Source organism: Cricetulus griseus (genome assembly GCF_003668045.3).
Source record: "Cricetulus griseus strain 17A/GY chromosome 1 unlocalized genomic scaffold, alternate assembly CriGri-PICRH-1.0 chr1_0, whole genome shotgun sequence".
Lineage (NCBI taxonomy): Eukaryota > Metazoa > Chordata > Mammalia > Rodentia > Cricetidae > Cricetulus > Cricetulus griseus.
This window is the reverse complement of record NW_023276806.1, coordinates 232,817,522-232,842,058: the sequence shown is the minus strand read 5'-3', so window position 1 is coordinate 232,842,058 and position 24,537 is coordinate 232,817,522. Positions and strand designations below refer to the sequence as shown.

The 24,537-nt window shown below is 53.2% G+C and overlaps 1 protein-coding gene across 1 annotated transcript in view; it reads right to left on the bottom strand.

Annotated features, from left to right (window-relative positions):
- The window catches only part of Pacsin1 (protein kinase C and casein kinase substrate in neurons 1), a 44,432-nt gene that overhangs the window by 9,053 nt on the left and 10,842 nt on the right, over window positions 1–24,537 (bottom strand). The window lies entirely within an intron of this gene.

Below are 24,537 nucleotides of genomic sequence, written 5' to 3'. Positions count from 1 at the left end.
CCAATCTAGGCCACGCTCTGCCCCAGGGGCCAGGGGGCACACCCCTCCCTACTGGGCCTCACTGTCACCCAGTTGAGAATGGCTCAATAAGCAGGAAACAGCCACAGAGGGCCTAGCCTTCAAAGAGGCAGCCACAGCGACTGGGGCACTTCCTTGTCTATGTGATGCAGCGATGGGATTGAACCCCAACCAGTGAGGTCTCTGGGTGAGGGAGGGCTCTGCAAGCCTCAGCTCCCCCCCCCCTCGCCAGAGAGAGCATCCAACCATATCCCACAGACTCAGGGCAAGTGGCAGCAACACATGAGGATCCTTGGTCAAGAAAGCCCCTCCCCCAACCGCAGTCTCTCCTGTTTTGGGGCCTGTGCTCCATTCCTGTAATGACCCAGTATGGCCCTCTTGTGCCACCTGAGACTGAAGGTCTGAATTGCTACAAGACTCTCGGCCACAGTGGCGAGGACCGAGGGACACAGCAGAGGGACCCACAGGATGGAATCCTCCCCCACAACACCTCTAGGAATTCACCTTCAGCATGCAAGCCAAGCACAGCTGCACAGGCTGGGTCAACACAAAAGGCTGGGGGTGACCCAAATCCACGTCCCCAGGACACTGGCTAAGTAAATTACAGTGCAGACTTGCAGCCTGCACCCATCCCAAGCCACACCGCCAAGTGTACGCCATGCAGAGCAGCCTTGCTGGGAAAAACCTGTATATATATATATATATATGGGACTATTTTGGGAAGACCACGAAGCAAAATGGGAGCGGTGGTCAGCGTCAGGGAAGCATGTGACCACGAGTGGGGTGGAACAGGTTTCTCACACTGGATCCACCAAGCTTCTGTGCTGCTGCTTGTGAGTAAAACAACAGTTCTTAGCCGGGCGTTGGTGGCGCATGCCTTTAATCCCAGCACTCAGGAGGCAGAGGCAGGCGGATCTCTGAGTTTGAGACCAGCCTGGTCTACAAGAGCTAGTTCCAGGACAGCCTCCAAAGCCACAGAGAAACCCTGTCTCGAAAAAAAAAAAACAAAAACAAAAAACAAAAACAAAAACAAAAACAAAACACCAATAGTTCTTTTAAATAATGTGCATGACTTTAAAAAGTCTTTTCTGTGGAGGCATTTTCTTCATTTACAGTCGATGTGGGAGGGCCCAGCCCACTGTGGGTGGTGCCACCCTGGGCAGGTGATCCTGGGCCCAGTGAGAAAGCAGGCTGAGCAAGCCAGTAAGCAGCTTCCCTCTGAGTTTCTGGCATCTGCTCCTACCTGACTTCCTTCAAGGACAGACTGTGATTGGAGTGTGTAAGTCAATAAACCCTTCTTCCCCCAGTGTGTCCCTCCGAGCACAGCAGCGGGGACAGTGTGGCTATGGCCTGGAGAGTCAGGCTAACAGGGCACAGGCCTCAGGCAGCATGGCTTGCAGGACTCTCCAGGGCTCCCAGTTGAGGTAGCATGTGGCACGAGAAAGGTCCAGTACCAAACTGCTCAGTGATGCTGGGCAGTTCATGTGGCCCCTCTGGGCCTTGCTGGAAAGTGACTTGGCTTCAGAATTAGATGAGAGACTGGAGAGATGACTCAGTGGTTAGGAATGCTTGCTGCTCTTCCAGGGGACCTGAGTTTGGTTCCCAGCACCCATGTCAGGTGGCTCACAACCACCTGCAAATCCAGGCACAGATATACACAATACACATGATTAAAAATAAAAGTCTTAATTAAAAAAAAAAAAGAATGAGATGAATTAGCAAACCCAGCCCACGGCAGACTCTAGGCACTCCGCACCCCAGTCTCTCCGGGTTGTACCCACAACAGGTAAGATGGTGGAAGAGGTCTGTCAAATGAGCCCCCAGCTACACACACACACACACACACACACACACACACAGGGGCAGGAGGCGGGTCCCCTCCTACAAAATGCCACGTTCTTCTTAATGACAGGGCTGCTTCTGTCAGGGGTCAGGAAGAGGGTGTGGGCAGCATCTGGCACTTCCTGGGACACACCCAGCAGGTTCCTAGGCTAGGCTAAAGGCCACCACACCCAGTCTCCCTGTAGCCTTTCATCATTGATATCAACAGGCGGTAACCACCAAGCCACAAGGAGAAGAAAACCCACAGGCTCAGGACGTCACTGTGAAGAGTCTGTCTGAGGCATGGGAACAGTCATTCCAAGGTGACCAGCTAGCACCACTTCAGGCCATGAGGGTCACAGCAACAGCCAGTGCTGTCTGCCCTGTGTGCTCTATACTCATTAAGCAGCAGCTGGGGTGGGGGTGGAGCAAGGACCAAGCAGGCAGGAGACTCTAGGGTTAGATGGCCACTTGGCTGGACTGAAGGGAGACACAGCATGCGGTCTGTGCGTCCCTGGGCACAGATGAGGGGGGCTCTGGTAGAGAGTGTCTTATGGGGGGATGAGCACAGGAAAGGGAGCCTTCCCCCCAGTGTACACCGGCACCTACAGCCAGCAGGGGGTGGGGAGCCGAAGAAAGGGGGTATGGCTGGCTGCTCTCCTGCCCAGCACCATGGGAACCCCTGCTCCCTCAGCCGCACCGGCTGCTCCCCACTTTCCCCTCTGTCTGCCTCTCAGAAAACCCCCTTCTCCCACATCTCCTTCGGCTGCTAGTCTGTGTCTCTTGGGAACCCTCACTAGCAGCCCCTGAAGGGAAAGGGCACCTAGGGTTGGGAGTCCAGAGTCCTGCTCCAAGTCCGTTTTCTTTATTCTATCGCTTACCGTTGTTGTTGACAGTTCTTATGTAGCCCGGGCAGCCTCACACTCACTACACAGCAGATAACCTTGCATTTCTGATGCTCCTGCCTCTGCCTCCCCAGTGCTAGGATCTCTGGGCCACCATGTCCAGTCTATACTTAGCAGGACATCTGCAAGCTGGCAACCACTTTCAGCTGAGCTGCAGTCCCAGCCACGGCTGTAAAAGTGATGTTGATGCCAGTCTTGGCTATCAGCAGCTCAGACTGACTGAGTGTCCACCATGTGCTATGACCTGGTCTACATGCTTTATACGTATACCATCTACATTTAAAAGTGGGGAAACTGAGCCGGGCGTTGGTGGCGCATGCCTTTAATCCCAGCACTCGGGAGACAGAGGCAGGTGGATCTTCTATTAGTTTGTAGCCAGCCTGGTCCACAGAGCGAGTTCCAGGACAACCTCCAAAGCTGCACAGAGAAACCCTGTCTCGAAAAACAAACAAACAAAAACCAATAACAACAAAAAAAGAAGTAAAGAAAAAAAAGAAAAAGTGGGGAAACTGAGGCACCAGGCAGCTAAGACGGCACATCCAGGGCCACTGAGGTGATACATGGTGGAACTGAGTCCAATCTGGCTACATATACAGTTCACACCACCATTCTGGTCCTGTCGGAGTCCCGCCTCCCAGGAAGTGAGGAGAAAGCCAGAGGGATACAGGGATGAGGCCAGAGGGCATGGTGTGTGTGTGTGTGTGTGCGTGTGTGTTGCGTGTGTGTGTGTGTGTGTGTGTGTGTGTGTGTGTGTGTGTGTGTGTGTGTGCGCGCACTCAGGTGAAGCAGTAGGCAAAGTTCACACAGCAGGCAGGCAGGAGACTCTGGGCTGGCTGTCCTCCTCTGTCCCTGCTCCCAGGTGTCCAGCCCAGCACTGCACTGTCTCTCCAGACCTCCTGGTCAGCCAGAGCTGCCTCAGGTTCTACCAGTGGTTCCCAGCACTCTCCTCCCTTAGAGATGGGCAGGGCAGACAAGCCTCTGTTGAGACACCAATGCAGTAAGAAAAAATGGGCTTAGGGGTGAGGTGCTGTGTCCCCCCTGCCCCGCCCCTGCCAGTCCACAAGCCTCCTCTGGTTCATGCTCCTTCAAGTCTGCTAACCCACCCTCTCCTCACTCCCCTCCTTCAGTGTGGGTTCAGGACACCACCCCAGCTTTGCAGTGTGTTGCCAATGAGCCATATAGGACTGAAGACTGACTTCAAATCTCAGCCGTGTCATTTCTCAGCTTGGTGGTTACTACCTGTGCCTGTTTCCTCATTTGAGAAGCTGGGGGAGGGCTGTCTATCCTGGGGTAGACAGAGAATGCAGCCGGCCACCAACATGGTAGGTGACCAACACAGTGAGCCAACAGCACTATGGGCCATCAACACGGTGGGCAGATGCAGGCCTTGCTCTATGGCCAAGACTACTGAGTTATCGAGCACCCAGAGATCCTTCTGAACTTCATCTAGGACCCCAGAGTCCTGGTGGGAAATCAGGCCCAGGTCTGGCTTCCTCTTACCTTCTCTTGGGGTCTAGAAGTCAGGCCCTGGGCAGGTGGCACACCCTGCTATCCCAGCACTCAGTGGGACAGGCTGGAGAAAAGCATCCTCCTATATAGCTAATACCAACCAGCTTGACCTACACGAGACCCCGTCTCCAATAAAACAAGCAAACATGTGTGACCACATTTCATCTGCCTGGAGGTTCCCAAGGGACCGTTTAGAAATGACAGTCACAGACACTGGTCCTTTAAGGAGACAGGAGGCAGAACCTGTTTCTAGTTTCACCTGTGCTGCAGGACACCAGGGACACCCAGGACCCAGTGGGCACTGACTGAGCGGCCAGAAGCTTGGTGAGCTGTGCCAGCGAAGGGGTTAGAGAGCAGATCCTCAGAGGGCGGCCTTACCTTCATCCCAGCTGCCACTCACAGCAAGCTGAGCACCTCCTCCCACCCCACCTATTCCCAGCCTGGTGAAGAAGCCAGCATGTCCAGCCCCACAGATCAATAGTGCTTCCCTGGCCGGGCGGTGGTGGCGCATGCCTTTAATCCCAGCACTTGGGAGGCAGAGGCAGGTGGATTCTTGTGAGTTCAAGACCAGCCTGGTCTACAAGAGCTAGTTCCAGGACAGCCTCCAAAGTCACAGAGAAACCCTGTCTCGAAAAACAAAACAAAACAAAACAAAACAAAAAAACCAATAGCACTTCCCTGGGTGAGCTGTTGTTGGATGAAAAGGCACAGGATGTCCCAGTCACCTTACAGTGCACACATTCCAGTTAGACGGTGACAGTAAAGAAAGGCCAGGCCCCAGGCCCCAGAACCGTGCAGCAGGAGTGAGGCTCGGCCTTCACCCCAGGCCTTAGCTCCAAGCCTGCAGGGCATAGGGATCCAAGGGGTTTTAGCATCCCCTTTAGTCTTAGGTTCCCAGGGACACTACCTCCCAATCTTTGTCTCAAGGCAAATTGTGGGGGGGCCTTCAATGAGCACAGCCTCCTGACTTCTGCTCTGGATTCATCCCTTTAGCCAGTAATCAAATGCTAGTGCCCTCTCAAGGCACCAGTCTGTCCAGTATGTCTGTCCTGAGCCCAGGCATCCATGACCACCCTGAGTGGAGGCAGGGCCGCTGGCTACATGGGTGTGGGTAACACTCCTGATAGGGACACATTGGGTTTTTCCCACAGTATAGACCGGGTGACAGAAGGGAGAATTAGCTCTCTTTGGAGGAGATGGAGTATGGTAGGGGCAGCTGCAGCAGCCTGCTCTCTCCACATCCCAGCCTCTCAGGGGAGTCACACCATCGTCACCATCGCAGCCTGGGCCCTCGGACTACTGCCCAGGTAAGGACACGGCCCTCCCACTTCTGGGTTGCAGCAGACTGAGTAGGGGGAGGGGAGGGGAGGGGCCCAGGGAGAAGATGCAGATGACTTGGGTCTTCCAGGTCAGGAGACCTGAAGTTTCTCCTAGTGACAGGAGTCACTAAGAGGGCTGAGGAGAGGTAGGGTGTGGTCTGGCTTTTATCATTAAGGTTCTCCTAGAAGGCGCACAGTGGGGCAAGAACTGAGCCTCATAGCTCACAGCTGGAGGGCAGGGCACCGTGGAGAGGGGTCACAGGCAGGGAGAGAGAAGGGTGGGTGTGGTGTGGAAACACTGTGACTCTGGAGCCAGGAGAAGTCTAGTGGTTGGGGAATTGCTGAGAGGAGTGGAGGGGTGGAGGGGTGACTTTGGAGTTGGGGGCTGGGCAGCTAGCTAACCTACACATGGACTGGATGGAGTCCAGGCCTCTCTCAGCTCCCCGCCTTTGAGTTGCCAGGGCTTCCCTTGGGATCTCTGTTGTGCGGGGAGAAGTTCCTGGGGAAAGTGGGGTCTCAGCCTGATTTCCAAGCAGGTGGTTTGGCTGCAGATAACTGGGGGTGAGCAATACACTCCAGGGGACCCCTTCCTGAGTCTGGTGGCAATGGAGCATGCAGCAAACGTCATGCAAAAACTGAACCCTGTCGAGAACCGGGGTGGGGGATGGGACGGGCAAGGCAGGGAGGGGAAGTAGAGGCCAGGCTATGGGCAGATGCTGGCTAAAAGGCTCAGTCTTCAGATGTCACTAAGCCCTGCTGGGGGACCTGAGGCCAGTGGGCCTGGCAGCAGAGGGCAGGGCATTCATACATACCCGCTCAAGGCCTCAGTGAGGGAGATTTGCACCCCCTGCCCCCATTCCCGTCAGCCCACCGCTGCCTTCAGGGCCTGAATCTGTGCCCACACTCCCAGGCCGTGTGCTTGACATTTGCAGAAATCAGCACCCCCATAACCTACAGCAGCACCCCGCCATGCAGCCAGGCCTCTGAGTGCCCAGGAGAAGGAGGGAGGCCCACACTCCGTGCAGGAACAAGCAAAGAGCTCAGTCAAACGGCCAAGGGGCGCTGGGCACAGACGCAGCGCCCTGGCCCACTCTTGAGGTTGGGTTTCTTGCTACCCCTGCTCAGCTCCTCCCCAGCCTCCTCCTCCTCTGGAGCAACAGCGGCAGCTTCTCCGCAGTGTCGTCCCTGCTCCCCAGTAGCAGTGAGCAGGTCCCCGGGAACACCACTGCAGAGGGACAGGGGGAGCAAGGCCACAGGCACACCACGGAGATCCCTGGCTGGCTGGGGGTTGCGTCGGGAGCCCTCTGAGAGCTGCAGGGTCATCCCACGGCAAAAGGGACACGAGGGGGCGAGACTGGCTCAGAGCCCAAAGTACAAGACCACCCTGGAGTGACCCCGAGGTCCTGGTGTCTAGACGGAGGTTTATGACAAATGGATGGCCAGAGATGGCCAGAGATGGCCCTGAGAGCAGGGGTGAGAGCCAAGCGCACCCCTCTCCCTGCCTGTCCCCCCTCCCTGTCTGGCATTCGCCTAGGGGAGCGCAGCAGCACCGTGGTTAACCGCCCTGAGCCCACTGCCTCGGGGGAGTGGGGCAGCTCCACCGAGTCACACCTGTGGTGCAGACGGGGAAGGAGGTACAGAGGAGGGGTGACAACGCGACAGACAGACAGGACACAGTCCCAGCGCGGTGCGGACAGCAGACCCCTGGCGCCTGGAGCCCCTCGGACCTGCACGCTCGCTACCAGGTGCGGCCAGCAGGAAGGTGGGGCGCTGGGTCCCGCTCTCCACGCAGGCTCCTCCAGATCCCCATCGCCTACCTGAGCCCCGCTGGGCACCAAGCTGGGGACAGGTGGGCTCTCACTGCCCCGCGGTGGCAGGCGGGGCGGGCGCCGGGCGCCGGGCTCGGGGCTCCGTCCTCGGGGTCCCCTCCGGCGCGCTCTGGCTCGGGAGGCGACAGCGCCCGAACTGCGGGAGCCAGCTCCCCGCCCCCACGCGCCGGCCTCCCCCTTCCCGACCCGCCTCCTTCCCCAGCCACCCACCGCCCGCTGCTCGTTTCTATGGCAACCGGGTAAAGCTGCGCACAGATGTCCTTCCTGGGTGGACGGCAGGGGACGCCCTCTTTCTGCACCACGCCGCTGCGGTGACCCGGCACACGCCAGCCCCCCCTTGTCGCTCCCCCCTCGGCCGCCAGCCTCCCCTGCAGGGCGCGCGGCCCTCCCGCTCCAGCCTTCGCTCTTCGAGCCATGCTCGCTCACCGAGCGAGCTTGATCATCCCGGTCCAGTGACCAGAACCCCCACCCTCCCCACCCCAAGTCCCGCCAGGTTGAGTGTGAAGCAGCCCCCCACACACACATCCAGTGCTATCAGAGTTCAGACCCATTATACAGACACACGTGTTTATGCTCCAGATGGTCTGTCTCACCGTTGTCCTAGCTGGCCTGGGCCTCGCTGCAGACTCACAGACACTTTCCTGACTCTGCCTCTGGAGCGCTGGGTCAAGGGGGGTGGGCGCCGCCACGCAGCCTTATTAAAAGTAGGGATAATTTTCTTAAACGCAGGTGTGTGTGCAGGCCTGGGGACAATCCTCAGGAGATTTGAGACAGGTCCTCCACTGAGCCTAGAACTCACCAGCTGGGCAGGACTTGGCTGGCCATGGAGCCCTGGGGGTCAGTGTTGGGGTTATAGGCATACACCGCTGAGGCACTGGTTTTTATGTGGGTACTGGGGATTTGAGCTCAGGTCCTCAAGCTTTTTTTTATTTTAATTTTAATTTATTTATTATGTGTACAGGGTTCTGCCTGCATGTATCCCTGCAGGCCAGAAGAGGGCTCCAGATTTCATTACAGATGGTTGTGAGCCACCATGTGGTTGCTGGGAAGTGAACTTATGACCTCTGGAAGAGCGGTCAGTGCTCCTAACTGCTGAGCCATCTCTCCAGCCCAAGGTCCTCAAGCGTTTGAGGCAAGCATTTTACTGGCTGAGCCATCTCCAGGACCCCCAGATTTTGTTTTTTGTTGTTGTTTTTCGAGACAGGGTTTCTCTGTGTAGCTTTGGAGCCTGTCCTGGAACTCACTCTGTAGACCAGGCTGCCCTCGAACTCACAGACATCCTCCTGCCTCTGCCTTCCAGGTGCTGGGACTGAAGGTGTGCACCACCACCGCTCAGCCCCCAGGTTTTTTTGGGTGAGGGGTATTTTTTGGTTTGGTTTTTAGTTTTTAAAGATAGGGTTTCTCTGTGTTACCCTGGCTGTCCTGGCACTAACTCTGTAGACCAGGCTGACCTCAAATTCAGAGATCCATCTGCCTGCCTCTGCGTCCCAAGTGCTGGAATTAAAGGTGTGCTCCACCACCGCCCAGCTTGATGATTTATTTTATTTGTGCCGGTGCCTGCAGAGACTGGAGGCATTGGGTCCCCTAGAGCTGGGGTATATCTTCCACAGATAGAGAGATAAAGGGTCCAATTTGGATTGGCATGTGTCCCTTAACTGGAAGACCAACAATCTTCCTTGCACTCAGTATTTGTCTGAGTGCTTCAATAGGAGAATAGGGAGTAAGTCAAGTTTCCCAAGTGGAAGAGGACAAGAATGGCATTAAAGTCACCCCAGCAGTGATGGTTAGGATGAAGTTACTGGGGAAAGGTGATTTCAAAAGGAGCAACACGGGGTCCGTGGAGCTTGGCTTTATGATGAGTTTTATAAAGACAATAAAGTTATTTATAAAGGACACAGGATATTGAGACTCTGTGTGTGTGTGTGTGTGTGTGTGTGTGTGTGTGTGTGTGTGTGTGTGTGTGTGTGCTCGTGTGCGTGTGTATCCTGGGTGTGGTGGTGCACAACTTTCATTCCAGCACCGAGAAGGCAGAGGCAGGCAGAGCTCTGAGTTCAAGGCTGGCCTGATCTACACAGTAAATTCCAGGATACCAAAGTTAGTTTTATAGTGAAAAACCTTGTCTGAATAAAAACAAAAACAAAACCTTTTTGACATTTTTAATGTTTTAGATTTATTTTTATTTATGTGTATAAATTTTTTTAAGATTTATTTATTTATTACGCACACAGTATTCTGCCTGAATGTATCTCTGATGTCCAGCAGAGGGCATCAGATCTCATAAGGGATGGTGTGAGCCACCATGTATTGCTGGGAATTGAACTCAGGACCTCTGGAAGGGCAGCCAGTGCCCTTAACTTCTGAGTCATCTCTCCAGCCTTGCGTATGAATGTTTTGCTGAACCATCTCGCCAGTCCCACCTTCACTTTTCTTCCGTGCATGTATGTGCACAAGCCCACCCTATGCCATGGGGAACTTCTGGAGCTCAGAGGACAGCTTGCAGGGAGACAGTTCTCTCCTTCCACCTATGGGTTCTGGGGTTGAAACTCACGTGACCAGAGTTGGCTGCAAACACCTTTCTCTGCTGAGTCATCTCTCACCTGCACCCCCAACAAGGCTTTTTACTTTTCATTTTGGGGCAGGGTCTCGATAAGTTGCCCAGTCTGACTTTGCCCTCGCTCCTTAGCCCAGGCCGGTCTTCAGCTTTCCACCCTCCTGAGGGCGGGGATCACAGGTGTGCATCGCCAGGCCCTGGTTCTCAATGACAATGACAGCCTCATCCACCACATTCATCACACAAGTCTCAACCAAACACTGCTGCCTGACACAGACTGCAGGAAGTTCTACACCGCTGGAGATGACACAAGGCAGCAAGTCCCCTGTGACGCAGAGGGCTCAGTCTGCCCCACCAGGTACCAGAAGGTCACAGGGCCCATTAGGAAGCAGGCGCTGAGATTCCCAAGGTGATAACGTCAAGAAAGGGTTGGGTTGGGATTTGAACCCTCTGCCCGACCACCTTCATAATCTTTGCAATTGCATCACAGTAACAGTCACCCAAAATCTGTAAGGGTCATAGCCAAGTTCTGTTCTTGTCCTTAGATCAAAGGCAAAACGGAGACACCCACTATCTGAAGGGTTGGTCAGTCAGTCAAGTGTTGGCACAGGGCCTGAGAATGACCTTCGAGGTAACATGTAGCCTGGAATAAGTCCCCTATCGGTTGTTCTCAGGACTAGAGGGTATTTTGCTCCAGAACACAGGCTCTCTGGAGAGGGCCACCGCTGGGGGATGGGAGGGACTGGGTTCCCAGGTGCTGCAGAGCCCCTCTGCCCACCCAAGTCAAGATCAGGTTTCTTCCAAAGAGGCTCCAACCAGGAACATGGAAGATAGCTGCTGTCCCCTCCTGGTGAGCCTGACCCAGACCATCTGCTGCCTGGCAACCCCGAGTCCTGCCTTCCCACACTCGGATACCAGCAGCAGACCCCTCCTGTCACTCCCTCTCCACAGAGGGCACCCTACCCATGCCACCCCTACCATGAGCCCAACTGGCCCCGGCCACTGCTGGGAAGGCCCCAGTCACTTGTCAATCCAGTTCTCCCATGATTGACCTTAAAACTTGTCCCTACCCCTTCATCAGGACAGCACAGACAAGAACAGTGTCAGCCTAGGCCACAGGGCAGCTGCCCTCATGCCCTCCCGTTAGATCCATTTCCATCACCCCTGCTGTGTCTTTTTGCCCAGGCCCCCAAAACACTCACTGCCCCTGCCCCCATCCTGGCATAGTAATCCACGCGCTCCCCAGCACCACCGCCAATGCAATCAGGGCTCATTAGCTGCTGCTTTGCATATAATTTGCATAATGTTCCCTTGACTGTCAAAATGCCAGAGTCCTCCTCAACCCCTGAGCAGCTCTGCAGGAATACAACAGACAAAGCTCCACCAGGGTCTATGTAGGAGGCTGAAGACTGGGCACTGGGAAATGAAGTGACAGGAGCAGCATCCAGAGCCCCACAGGCCCAGAGGAGGGCGCTGGACGCCGACCGAGCAACTGCTGATTCCAGGCAGCAGGCACAGGGTTCTTAGGTGTGGAAACTGAGTCTCTGAGCAGCTAAGGCTCCACTGCATGAAACGAAACACAGGACCAAGGCTGGGGGTGAAGGTCAGTGGGAGAACACGTTTCTAAGCAGGTGTGAAGGTTTTCTCTCTCTCTCTCTCTCTCACACACACACACACATACACACATACAGACACACACACATGCACATACACACACACAGACACACACACATGCACACACAGACACACACACATGCACACATGCACACACATGCACACAGACACACACACAGAGACACACACATGCACACACACACACATGCACACACAGACACACACACACACAGACACACACACAGACACACACATGCACACACATGCACATGCACACACAGACACACACAGACACAGACACACACACACATGCACACACATGCAAACAGACAAACACACAGAGAAACACACATGCACACACACACACACATGCACACACAGACACACACACACACACACACACAGACACACACACATTCACACACACAGACACACATGTGCGTGCTCGTGCGTGCAGAGAAAGGGAGAGAGAGAGACAGAGCAGTCATCATCGCATTACCCATCAAGACACACAGGACTCTGTCCACCCCAGGCATCATACATCAGAATCTCTATTTCACAGGAGCCTGGGACTTCATGGGTGAGACGACCCTCCCCCCCCATCCAATACACAGCTGGAAGATGAAGCTGGCACCAACGCCAAGCTGCATCTGGATGAATCCCAGGCTAGAAGCCACGCCGTGATGGCGCACGCCTTTAATCCCAGCACTCGGGAGGCAGAGGCAGGCAGGTCTCTGAGTTTGAGGTCAGCCTGGCCTACAAAGTGAGTTCCAGGACATCCAGGGCTACACAGAGAAACACTGTCTTAGGAAAAAAAAAAAAATCCCAGGCTAATGCTTTGAATATGTTCACCAAATATTTCCTGAACACCTACTGTATGCAGTACTCCCTTGGGGGCAGGGGTGGGGCACACAATAGATAACTAGCCAGACACCATCCATAAACTCAAGAACAATTCATGCTAAAAGGGTACCTACACAATAAATAATGTAATTTAAAGTTTAGTCTGGGTTATCAAGAAAATAATGGGGGCTGGAGAGATGGCTCAGAGGTTGAGAGCACCGGCTGCTCTTCCAGAGGTCCTGAGTTCAATTCCCAGCAACCACATGGTGGCTCACAACCATCTGTAATGAGATCTGGTGCCCTCTTCTGGTGTGCAGATATACATGGAAGCAGAATGTTGTATACATAATAAATAAATAAAAATCTTAAAAAAAAAGAAAAGAAAAGAATGTTGGCTAAAAGGAAAGTGTGAGTGGGAAGCCATCTTAGAGCTTGTGGTGCTGGGGGTGTGGCCCAGGACCTTGTAAATGCTAGGGAGACACTTCACCATTGTGCTACACCCCAGGCTACAGCCTCTCTTTGAAGAGGTGACATTTGAACAGACCTAAATAAAGGGACAGAGGGAGACAGTGATGACTTGAGGGAAGTGTGTTTCTGGCAGAGGAAACAGGAAAGGCCAATGTCCTGAAGTGGGAGGGACCCAAACCTGGTGAAAGGGTGGATGGATGGGTGTAGGGATGGAGGGAGGGAGGGAGGGAGGGAGGGAGGGATGATGGATGAGTGGTTGGGTAGATGAGGAAATGGATTGCTGGGTGGATGGATGGCAGGGAGAACTACCCCGAGAGCAACAAGGGCAGTGTAACAAAGAAGGAAGCAGGACTTCAACCCCGCAGAACCTTGTCAACCATATGGAACGCTGGAATTTATTCCAATGATGGAAGGAAACCTTTTTTGTTAGCTCACTGAAAGGGTTCAACAACATAAAGATAACAGAGGAGAGGAAGAACAGTAATCTTGAAGACAGGGAGATGGAAATTACTCAAAGCTCAGAAAATATTTGGTCTGAACAACAGAGAGAAAATGGGTTATGGGGAGGGGGGGGTGGACAGAGCTTCAAGAGGTTTTGTGGCCATAACCAAGGATCTAACGTATTTGTTGTCTGAGTCCAAAAAGAAAGAGGAAGAGCCTAAAAAACAAACAAACAAACAAACAAAAAACAGCATTCAAAGAGAAGACAGAAAACAAACAAACACCCGAAGAGGTAAAAACACAAACACCCACCAAGCACATCACATGGGGCTCTGAAGAACCAGACAACACGGGGTGAGAAGCTGCACCCTGTCTAAAGGAAGACAGACAACAGTGGCATGCTCAGAAGGCGCTGTGAGACTCTACACAAGTGGCTGAAAAAAAGACTGTCACCTAGTCCTGAGACCAGTCCTGCCACCCACCCGCCACCCGCCCACCGCTTGTGGGTGACTTAGGGTGGGGTCTCGGTTAAGGACACAGAGTGCCTGCAGCACACCTGCCCTCGGAGAGTGGCTGAAGGGCCCCTGGAACCTGAAGGGGCTTCTGGGAGAGCAAGGTGGAGAGCAAACACTCGAGGCGAGATGACAAGCTAGACGTCTTTCTCGGGAATTTTCTAAACTGTGAGTTGAAGCAACATTATCAGGTTGTTATCGCACTGTCTACAAAGCTTCTCACAGCACGGGGGAAGACATTTAAATCAGGTTTTCTATAATCTGCCTCAAGAAGTAAAATGTCACCAACAGGATGAGAGGATAAATATTAAAATATTGAAGTTACTGGAGAGGCAGAGGCAGGAGAATCTCTGAGTTTGAGGCCAACCTGGTCTACATAGTCAGTTCTAGGGCAGCCAGGGCAATATAGTGAGACAACAAACAAGTCAATCTCCAGTTAATTAACAACACAGCTGTGGCTACTAACTGGCCCTTCCTGCACCAAGAAATCAAAGGGACATCACTAAAAGGTGCTACCAAAACACACAAACACAAGGTTAGGGTGTGGCTAACATAGTGGAGTGCTTGCCTAACACACACGAAGCCCTGGCTTCTATCTCCAGCACCTGGAAAGCAGGTAGCCATCAGGAGATAGAGGCAGGAGGGTCAGGAATTCAAGGTCATCCTTGGTTACAGAGTGAGTCCAAGGTCAGCCTGGGCTACATAAAACCGTTTCTCAAAAGGAGTTTTTTTGTTTTTGTTTTTGTTTTTTTTAAAGGCTGTGAGCTGCTTCAGCATTAAAGGTTAAGGTTCACAACCAAAGGACAAAAGGAAGAAAAGGGGGAACGGAGGGGGCAGAGGGCAGGGGCCAGGGGGAGGAAAGTGCAAATGTGTCCAATGCCAGGCCTGATGGAGGAGCCCAAGGCACATTCCTGTACACCACACTCTAGTCTGCTCTGCTGTGACAGGGCCGAGACTCATTTCTTTGTCAAAAACAAACAAAACAACCAAAACAACCCATGACCACCGGTGTAAAACTCACACTTAAGGATGCAGCGGCCTCCACAGTCACGCGCTATATTTAGACAGGACGCTAAGCAGCATTAGCAGTGACAAGAGGCCAACTGAGCACAGCCTTCCCCCAGGAGAGGACGGGAGCTGTGCCTTCCATCCTGCAACACCCAGACATTCTGAGACCTGCGCGACCCACATCTCTTTCTGCTGTTTCAACCTGTCCTGCCAGGGGCAGTGTGAAAGACAGTGGGGACACCAAACTCCAATGTGGAGGTAAATGTCTGTGCCCACGCCCTTCCTCCTCTGCCTTCCTGACCAGGGTCCCACTGCATGTGGGAGAGGGCGTCGGGGTGTGGCTCAGTGGTATGGTTGTACTTAGCATGTGTGAGGGAAACCTGCTTTCACTGTCAGTGTACTCGCACAAACGTGGTGGCGATACACGGGGCACACACACAGGGTGGATCCCCAACAAAGTCTCTCAATTCAGCACTGGGGCTGCCCTGGCACTACGGGACCTGAACAGCATTCCTGGCCCCCTCCCTCTGTCCGGTTCTAGCAGCATCCACCCCCAGACATGTTAAAAAACATGCGGACATCGCCAAGTGTCCCTGGGAGCGACTGACTCCAGCCTGAGGAGCACTGGGCTGCGCCAGGTGTGGCCAGAGTTTGTCAGCAGAAGTGGGCACTTGCAAAAGCACACGTTGCAGCTGCTGGGGTGGCTCAGGCCTGCCATCCCAGCTTGGGAGGCGGAGGCAGCAGCATGGCTAGTTCAAGGCTAGCCTGGGCTACAAAGATCAAAGCCAGAAAGGGTTAACTCAATGAGACCCTGTCTCAAAAGAAGTAAAAGAAGCAAGTTTAGCCGGGCTGTGGTGGTTCACACCTTTAATCCCAGCACTCGGGAGGCAGAGGCAGGTGGATCTCTGTGAGTTTGAGGCCAGCCTGGTCTACAGAGAGAGTTCCAGGACAACCAGGGCTGCACAGAGAAACCCTGTCTCGAAAAAAAACAAAAAAAAAAAGAGTAAGTGTCCTTAATGGCTGAGCTATCTCTCCAGCTTACCACGGGGCCCTGGACACACCTGGCCTTTGAAGGTGGGTACTGGGGACTTGAACTCACGACCTCATGCTTCTTTCACTCAGCACAGGGTCGTCACTGTCACCATGCAGTAACATGTACCAGCCTCGTCAAGGCTCAGTAATACTCCCTCTTATATGCACACAGTATTCCGTGTACCCATCCATCTGCTAATGAACAGCCGAGCTACGCTTACCCTCCAGCCATTGAGAACAATGTACTCTGGGCGCAGTCTCTACTAAGTCTCCCTTTAAAGAGTCTCTGAGGTGCTTAAAGTTTCCGGTACCCGGGAGAACTGAAAACAAAGATTTAAATTCCTGGATCACATGGAGGACCAGCTGCTCCCCCGATGGCTGTGCGGCTTTCCAGTCCTGGGCACAGCCTCCCCCCCACCCCCCCACCCCCGTTTCCCAACATCCTCTCCAACAATGACCATTTTCTAATTTTAGGCTAATGGCCCTCACCAGTGAGTGTGAAATGGCACGTTGTTGTGGACTCATTTGTATTTTGCTAGCGATTACTGACTTTGGACACCGTTTCACTAGCCATCTGCGCGTCTTCTCGGGAGAAATGTCTATTCAAGTCCCTTTCCTGGTTGTTTCTGGTTTTTAGTTTTATGGACCTAGAGATGCAAGCCAGGGCCTTGAAAGGGCCCAAGCATCCAGCTACAATACTTTTCATTTGTTTATTTATTTATTTATTTATTTATTTATTGAGATAAGGTCTGTAGGCCAGGCTGGCCCCTTAGAGATCCCCCTGCCTCTGTCTCCGAAGTGCTGAGATCTAATGTGTGCACGCCACCATCCTGCCTGAAATTACTGATTTTTATTGTTTCTGTGTGTATGTGTCCAGTGTGTATGGACACCCAGGGAGGGTAGGAGAGAGTGTCATTCCCTCTGGAGATGCAGTGACAGACTGTTGGAGCCACCTGGTGTGGGTGCCGGGGACAGATCACCGGCAAGAACAGCCGGTGCTTTTAACCACCTCCTGTCCTATAGGCTCATTTTCTTGGTTTTGTTTTGTTCTGTTTTGAGACAGGGTCTAACCATGTTTCCTTGGGTGACCTGAAACTCACAGAGATCCCCCTGCCTCTGCCTCCTGAGAGCTCACATTAAAGTTGGGAGCCACCATGTCGGCTGCATGCCTGCTTTAAACTGTTGTTGAATTATGTAAGTTCTGTACAGCTGGGCACAGCGCTCACATCTGTAACAGCAGCAACAGCTAAGGCAGGAGGGTAAAAATTCAAGGTCAGCCTAGACAATTTAGGGTGTGTGCCACAGCACAAACGTTAGGAGACAAAGTCAGTTCTCTCCTTCCACCACGCAGCCCGGGAAGCAAAGTCTTGAGGCTTGTCAGCGAGTGACTTCACCTGCTGGGCCATCTTGTCGACCTCCAGGTTCATTTCTGCATTTATCTTGTTTCCCAGATTTATTGTTTTATTTTTAAAGACTTATTTTTGTGTATTGGTGTTTTGCCCCTATGCAAGTGTGTGACTTCAGCAGGGACTGCTGAGGCATTTTCTGGAGGGCTGTCCATGCTATCTATATCAGCTTGGCACAGGGAACTGTGGTCTGGGTATCACTGACTCTGCCAGGTAACATGTGGGTGATTCACTGCTCTGTGTATCTGGAGGACCCGGGGCCTCCAGGGAAGTGTAGCAGGGATTTGATCCCAGAACCCCCTTCCAGCCCTGGCAGACACATCATCATACTACACAGCAATGCCAGGGTAGTCTGACTCATCCAAGTCCATTGGGCCTGCTCTGAGGAGCGCAGGGACACGGGGAGATCTTGCTGCCCCGAGACCTGGCTCCTGTAGGGCTCATGAGGACACCGGCTGCAGCAGTGAGTCACCCTGCCAGCCTCCCAAGACAGCCTCAGAGGGACAGTTCCCTTTGTCCTCTCAGCGGCCCCCCAAGGTACTAGAGAACATAGCATCAGATTTCCAGAAAGGGAAACTGAGACCAATCTCCTATGCAAGGTGGTGGGTCAGCAACAGAGACGCTCTGACTGAACTATGGATTGCAATCTAGGATTAAGTGGTTTACCTCAGCCTGCATCTTCCAGAAACAGCTCAGGACCGGCTCCACCCACTTCCAGAACCCACCCCTTTCTGTCTCAAGGCTGTGTTTAGAAGCTGGATGACAAAATGCCTGTGGTTATTTAGTGAAGCCAGAGCTTCTTCACTCCAAGGTACTGGGGAGGGAGGGGGCGGCTCCTGAGTGTCACTAGGCCTGCTGCTGCTCCTCAGAGTCTAACTGCATTGCTGTTTTTATTTGTCGCCCAGGCTGGCCTTGAACTGCTGTCCTTCCTGTATCCTTCTCCCAAATGCTGGCACAAAAGGCTTGCACCCATATGGCGGGCTCCTGATGGTCTGTGACTCCAGTTCCAGGGTAGCCAACCTCCTGGCTTTCCGTGGGCATGCAGTGCACATACTACATGCAGACAAAACATTCACACACACACACATAAAATCAAATAAAAGGACGACTTGTTGTAGTGCATGCCATTAATTCTAGTATTCTGGAGTGGAGACAGACAGATCTCCGAGTTCAAGGGCAGCCAAAGCTACGTAGTGAGACCCTCTCTTAAAAAGAGATTAATTGACTAAAAGTAAAGTAAAATAATAATAAAGGCCATAAAAATATGCCTCTGAGGTTGGAGCGTCATCTGTAGAAGAGTGTATACCCTAAGAATGTGTGGTTCTCAGCCCCACTGCCCGGGGGAACCATCTCCGCCAGAACCACAGAGTGAAGATGTGACTCTACCCACTGCCACACCTAAGTGCTGTGGATTTACACCTCAGGCCTCATGATTCCACTGGAGCCATGACACTTCAGCTATGGCTGCCCCACTTCCTGGTACCTGGGGCAAGCCCAACAGGGCTCATCCTGCTGGCGGAATAACGCCCCCATTCTCCAGAGGGCCTATAGCAAAGCCTCACTGTCCACAGAGGTATCCGAGGAAGAGCTGTTGTGACTGGGTAGAAGTCTGTGCTTGGGTGTCTCTGGAGTGCCCTTCCTACCCTGTGCTGACATGCGCTGTAGCTCGTGTCACTGGCCTGGTGGGACAGCCAGTGTCCTGTGACTGGCCAGTGAGGAGGTGTTAAGACTTGGCCCCCATCTCAATATGGGACAACTGAGGCCTTCTACTGTGGCTTCTGCTTCAACCCAATCCATCATCACTTGGTCCTATGAGCAGTTTCCTGCAGCTAAACCTCCTGTATCCAAACCTTCTCCACCCAAAGTCCAGCTAAGACCTTCTTTTTTCTCCCCCTGAGACAGGGTCTCTCTGTGTAGGCCTGAACGCATAAATCTGCATATCTCTGTCTCCCAAATGCTGGGATTAAAGATATGTGCTACCACGCCCTGCTCGGCCAAAGCCTTCTTAACACTTGCACCTCCTAGTATCTGCACAGTGGTGATCACCTTAACTGTGAGCTTGGAGGGGACGAACGCCACGCAGGAATTGTGCCCATCCTGAGACCCCCTCTAGACACCAGTCCTGCCCCTTCCTTCCGGGCCAGTTACCACCTACCTATTGTTTTCTCAACTGCAGAGCAGGGGTGGTGGCACCCATGTCACACAGTGGCTGAGAAAGTCAGGAAGTCATGGAAGATGTTTCCCAGAGCCGCTTTCTCACCCAATCGGACAGCTTTCATTTACTTTAAGAAAGGGGAGCACCCACACTTGCTCCCTGCCTTCTGTCCCTGCCTCCCCATCCTCTGCCTTCCCCCACAAAACAAGAGATGTTTCCTCTGTCCCCCATTGAAAGATACACTGTCCTTTCTCCCATGTAAAAGCAAAAGGGACCAGGGATGGTGTTTCAGGCCTTAAAAGCATATACCCCCCCACCCACACACACTTACTTGTTTTGTCCAAGAAGACTAGAAGAGGGTGTTGGATCCCTGGTAACTTAAGTTGGGATGGTTCTGAGCCACTCTGTGGGTGCTGAAAATCAAAAAAAAAAAAAAAAAAAAAAAAAAAAAACCCCCCCCCCAAAAAAAAACAGTGCTCTAAGCTGCTGCAACTTCTCTCCAGCCTCCTTTTATTTTTAAGACAGTGTTAGGGGTGACTTAATTAGGGTGTTTATTGCTATGAAGAGATACCATGACCATGCCATCTCTCCAGCCCCCAACCATGGCAACTCTTATAAGGAGTATAACTGGGGTGTCTCACAGCTTCAGAGGTTTAGTCCACTGTCATCGTGGTGGGACATGGTGGCATGCAGGAAGACATGGTGCTGGAGAAGAAGCTAAGAGTCCTACATCTTGATCCAAAGGCAACAGGAAGTAAACTGTGTCTACACTGAGTGTAGCTTGAGCATAGGAGACCTCAAAACCCGCCCCCACAGTGACACACTTCCTTCAACAAGGCCACACCCACTCCAGCAAAGCCACACCTCCTAATAGTGCCACTCCCTATGAGCTCCTGGGATCAATCCCATTCACACTACTGCATAAGGTGATCAGAAGGCACAGACAGCTCCCCCAGCCTTTCTCCACAGGCTCTCCCCTATCTAGAACACCCTGCACCCAGGAGATACATCTGTCACAACTGACAAACTTCCATGGAGGCACCCTCACTTCCCACACCTGCAGTCTTCCCCGGGGTTCACACTTGGCATTGTAGAGTCTATAGGTCTTGACAGGTGCGATGACAGGCGTCTGCTGTTACAGGACCACGCAGAGTAGCTGTCTTGCTCTGCAAGGTCTGTCTATCTAGCCCACGCCCGTTAAGCTCTTGGCACCACTGATCCCTCTGGTGCCTGTGTGCATTTCCTTCCCTTGGCCCTCACACAGCCGCGCAGCCCCCGCAGACTGGCTCTTTGACTATAAGATGCATTTTAGCTTCAGCCTTGCCCTTTCAAGCCCTAATGGCTTACGTCTCTGAGTGCTAAATAATTGTGTGGACACACTGCCCACTACATACTAACTTCTGAAAGGGCATCTTGATGGCTTCTAAATCTTGGCACTTCCTTGACATTTATAATCCACCACAGCATATAAAGGCCCTGATGGGTTCTTCTGTAAGGAAAACTCCTAACTGGGTGTGGCAGCCCATGCCTGGAATCCCAGCACATGAGAGACAGAGGCAGGAGGAGGGAAGTTTGGGGCCAACCTGGGCTACATGAGACTTTGCTTCAAAAGTGGCTCAGCGGGTCAAGGCACTGGCTGACACAACTGAGTTCAGTCCCTCAGATCGCCCTCCCCCCATGGTGAAAGAGAGAAGTAACTCTGACCCCCACCTGGATGCCATGGCAGGTATGTGCACATGCATACAAATAAATCAGATGCAACTTTAAAAAGTGATACAGCTTTTATGTTAAAAAAGACAGGGCTGGGTGTTGGTGGCGCACGCCTTTAATCCCAGCACATGGGAGGCAGAGGCAGGTGGATCTCTGTGAGTTCGAGGCCAGCCTGGTCTACAGAGCAAGTTCCAGGACAGGCTCCAAAACAATACAGAGAAACCCTGTCTTGAAAAACAAAACAAAACAAGACAGCTGTGGGCTGGGACGCACTGCAATTGGTAGAGTGCTGGCCCAGCGTGCATGAAGTCCTAGACTCTATGCTGAGCACCTGAGAAACTGAGCGGGGTGGTGCTAGAGGCAGGAAGATCAGGTGTTCAAGGTCATCTCTGGCTACACTGTGAGTCTGAAGCCCGTCTGGGACACATGAGACGCTGTTTCAATAAGAAAGAACAAAACCCCCTCACATAAATGTTCCCTGAGCATTGCCAAAGGGCATAGCCCTTGAGGGAGACCCCAGTCCTCAGGCAGCTCCAGCCTCCACTTCCACAGCCAGGTGGAGCAGCAAGTGATCAGAGCCACCTGGGAGCTGGGCAGTGGGGGAACAGGGCGAAAAGGGGGGCTGGAGAACAAACTCTAGGGAAGGCCCCGCCCTGTTTCTCCTGCTCACACCCATCTCCCTGGCAGGCTGTCTCTGCCCCGAATTCCCTCCTTGGTATCTCAAGACTTGATTCTTGTGAGTCTGGCTTGAAGCCACTGGCAGCTGCTACCCATTCTCAGCCGTCCAGGACTCTATTGCTGGTCCAGCCCAGCCCACTGTGCTCACCAAGCTGCCTGGTGCCAAGGGGAGGGGAGGCGCCACCCACGCACTGCTGAGCAGGCTCCGCCCCCTTCATCAGGGCCAGTGACAAAAGGCTGGGAACAGGGTAGAGGTGCAGACAGGAGGCTGTGACACAGGGAGGATCCTTCAGAGGAGCCCGCCAAATGGGTCAGGTGAGATGGCGACCAGTCATCCAATACCCAGATGGAGCAGGGAGGGTGGGGCTGGAGACTGATGGGACCAGTGATAGGGGGACACCAGATCCCGTGTTGGAGGCAGGGGAGAGGAGGGCAGGAGGAAAAGGCCTGGGCACTGTCTGGCACTGGAATCACACACTCCTGAGGGACCTTCGCTGGAAGCCTGAGGCCCCTCTGTGGCTCAATTTACCCATCTGCAACTGGAAACTGAGGGAGGGCTCTTGCCCAGCATACTGGGCTCTGGGTTGCATCCGGGCACTGTAAAAACAAAATAGCAAGCAAGCAGCCAGGGGACCGGGACTGTGAAGGAGCCCGGCATGCAGGCATGCAGTCGTCATGGGAAGCAGAGCTGCAGAGGCTCTGCGGGGACCTGGGGTGCAGGGCAGATGCTCGAGGTGACAAGGACAGAGCCAGTCCCTTCACCACTGAAGAGCCAGCACTCACGCCCAGCTCAGTACTGACTGGTTCAGGACCTGGTACAGGGAGCACACAGCTGGGAGCAAGCAGCCTCCAGCCGGAGGCCTAATGCACTCTAGGCAGAGCCCTCCACCAACTGAGACACACACCCATCTTACATTTTGAGACAGGGTCTCATATAGCCCAGGTTAGCCTGGAACTCACTCTGTAGACCAGGCTGGCCTGGAACTCACTTTGTGGTAGAGGATGACCTTGGACCTCCTAGTTCCAGCTCCCCAAGAACCAGCCTGGCCTTGAACTCAGAGATCTGCCTGCCTCTGCCAAGACTAAAGGCGTGCCCCACTGTGCTGGCTGGGACTTTTTTTTTTTTTTTTTTTTACAGGGCTTCAGGTTTCATTTTGAGTAGCAGGGATGTCATCAAAGAGTTGAAGAGAGGAGGGATTTGACCCTCGGCTCAGCAGGAGCCAACAGCCCTATGGTAGTATGCAGAAGCATCCCGCAGAGGCAGAGGCCGTGAGGACATAGATGGAGTTTAGGGGAGCACGTGGATTCTGGGGGTCCCGACGGCACAGCTGACAGGTTGCCTGAAGCTGGCAGCACCAGAAGACAGATGGACCCGACTACCAAGTCAGAGGACAGAGGACGCTGCTGAGCAGTGCCGTGGGATTACAGTCACCAGAGCCCAGGCTGGAGGACTGTGCAGGCAAAGGCGCAAGACGGAGCAGAAGGCCTAGGCAGGAAGGGACCCAGGGTCTCAGCCAGCCACAGAGCACAGGCCTGATCCGCATCTTTGTTTTCTTCTTTCGATTGTTGTTTTGAGACAGGGTCTCATGTAGCCCAGGCTGCCCTCAAATCTGACATGTAGCTGGGGCTAACCTTAAATTCCTTTCTCCTGCCTCTGCCTCCTAAGTGCTGGGATTATAGGTGTGCACCACTCTACCCAACTCTTAAACTACAATCGCGGTGGTGAAGAGGGAGGAGAATGAAGAGGAAGAGGGGGAGGAGGGAGAGGAGGAGGGGGGAGGAGGGAGAGGAGGAGGATCCATCTGAGACGATATGAAACGGGAATCCCCACTGACAACCAATGACATTAATGAATTGTTAGATATAACAAATAGCAGGCCGTTCAGCTAGACAAAGTCTCTCCCGGGATGAAGGTGAGCTCGCTGTAAAACCCTTTCCTAGCATGAGTAAGGCCCTGGGCTCCATCTCCCATGCTACAAGAGAGGGAGGGAGGGAGGGAGGGGGAGGGAGGGAGGGAGAGAGAGAGAGAGAGAGAGAGAGAGAGAGAGAGAGAGAGAGAGAGAGAGAGAGGCCGGGCGTTGGTGGCGCACGCCTTTAATCCCAGCGCTCGGGAGGCAGAGGCAGGCAGATCTCTGTGAGTTCGAGGGCAGCTTGGTCTACAGAGTGAGTGGCAGGACAGGCTCCAAAGCTACAGAGAAACCCTGTCTCGAAAAAAACAAAAGAAAGAAGGAAGGAAAGGGGAGGCAGAGAGGGAGAGAAGGAGGAAGGAAAGGAGGGAAAATTGCCCAGAGAAAGTTGGGTGAACAACATGGCTCAGTGTGTAGAGAGGCTTGCTGCCGAGGCTGACAGCCTGAGTTGATCCCTGAGATGGACATGGTTGGAGAGAACTGACTCCTGCAAGTTGTTCTTTGACCTCCACGTGAGTGTGTGTGTGCTCGACACACATGCACACACAGATGAAATTTAAAATATTTAGTAGTAAAATATTTTTAAATTATTTATTTGTAGCAGGTAGGTGGTGGTGCACATCTTTAATCCCAGCACTCGGGAGGTGGAGGCAGGTGGATCTCTGTGAGTTCCAGGACAGCCTGGTCTCCAGAGCGAGTTCCTGGACAGCCAGGGTGGTTACACAGTGAAACCCTGTCTTGAAAAACCAAAACCAAAACCAAAACAAAAGACAAATCAAGTCCTAGTTAACATAAAGTCGCCTGCTCTATC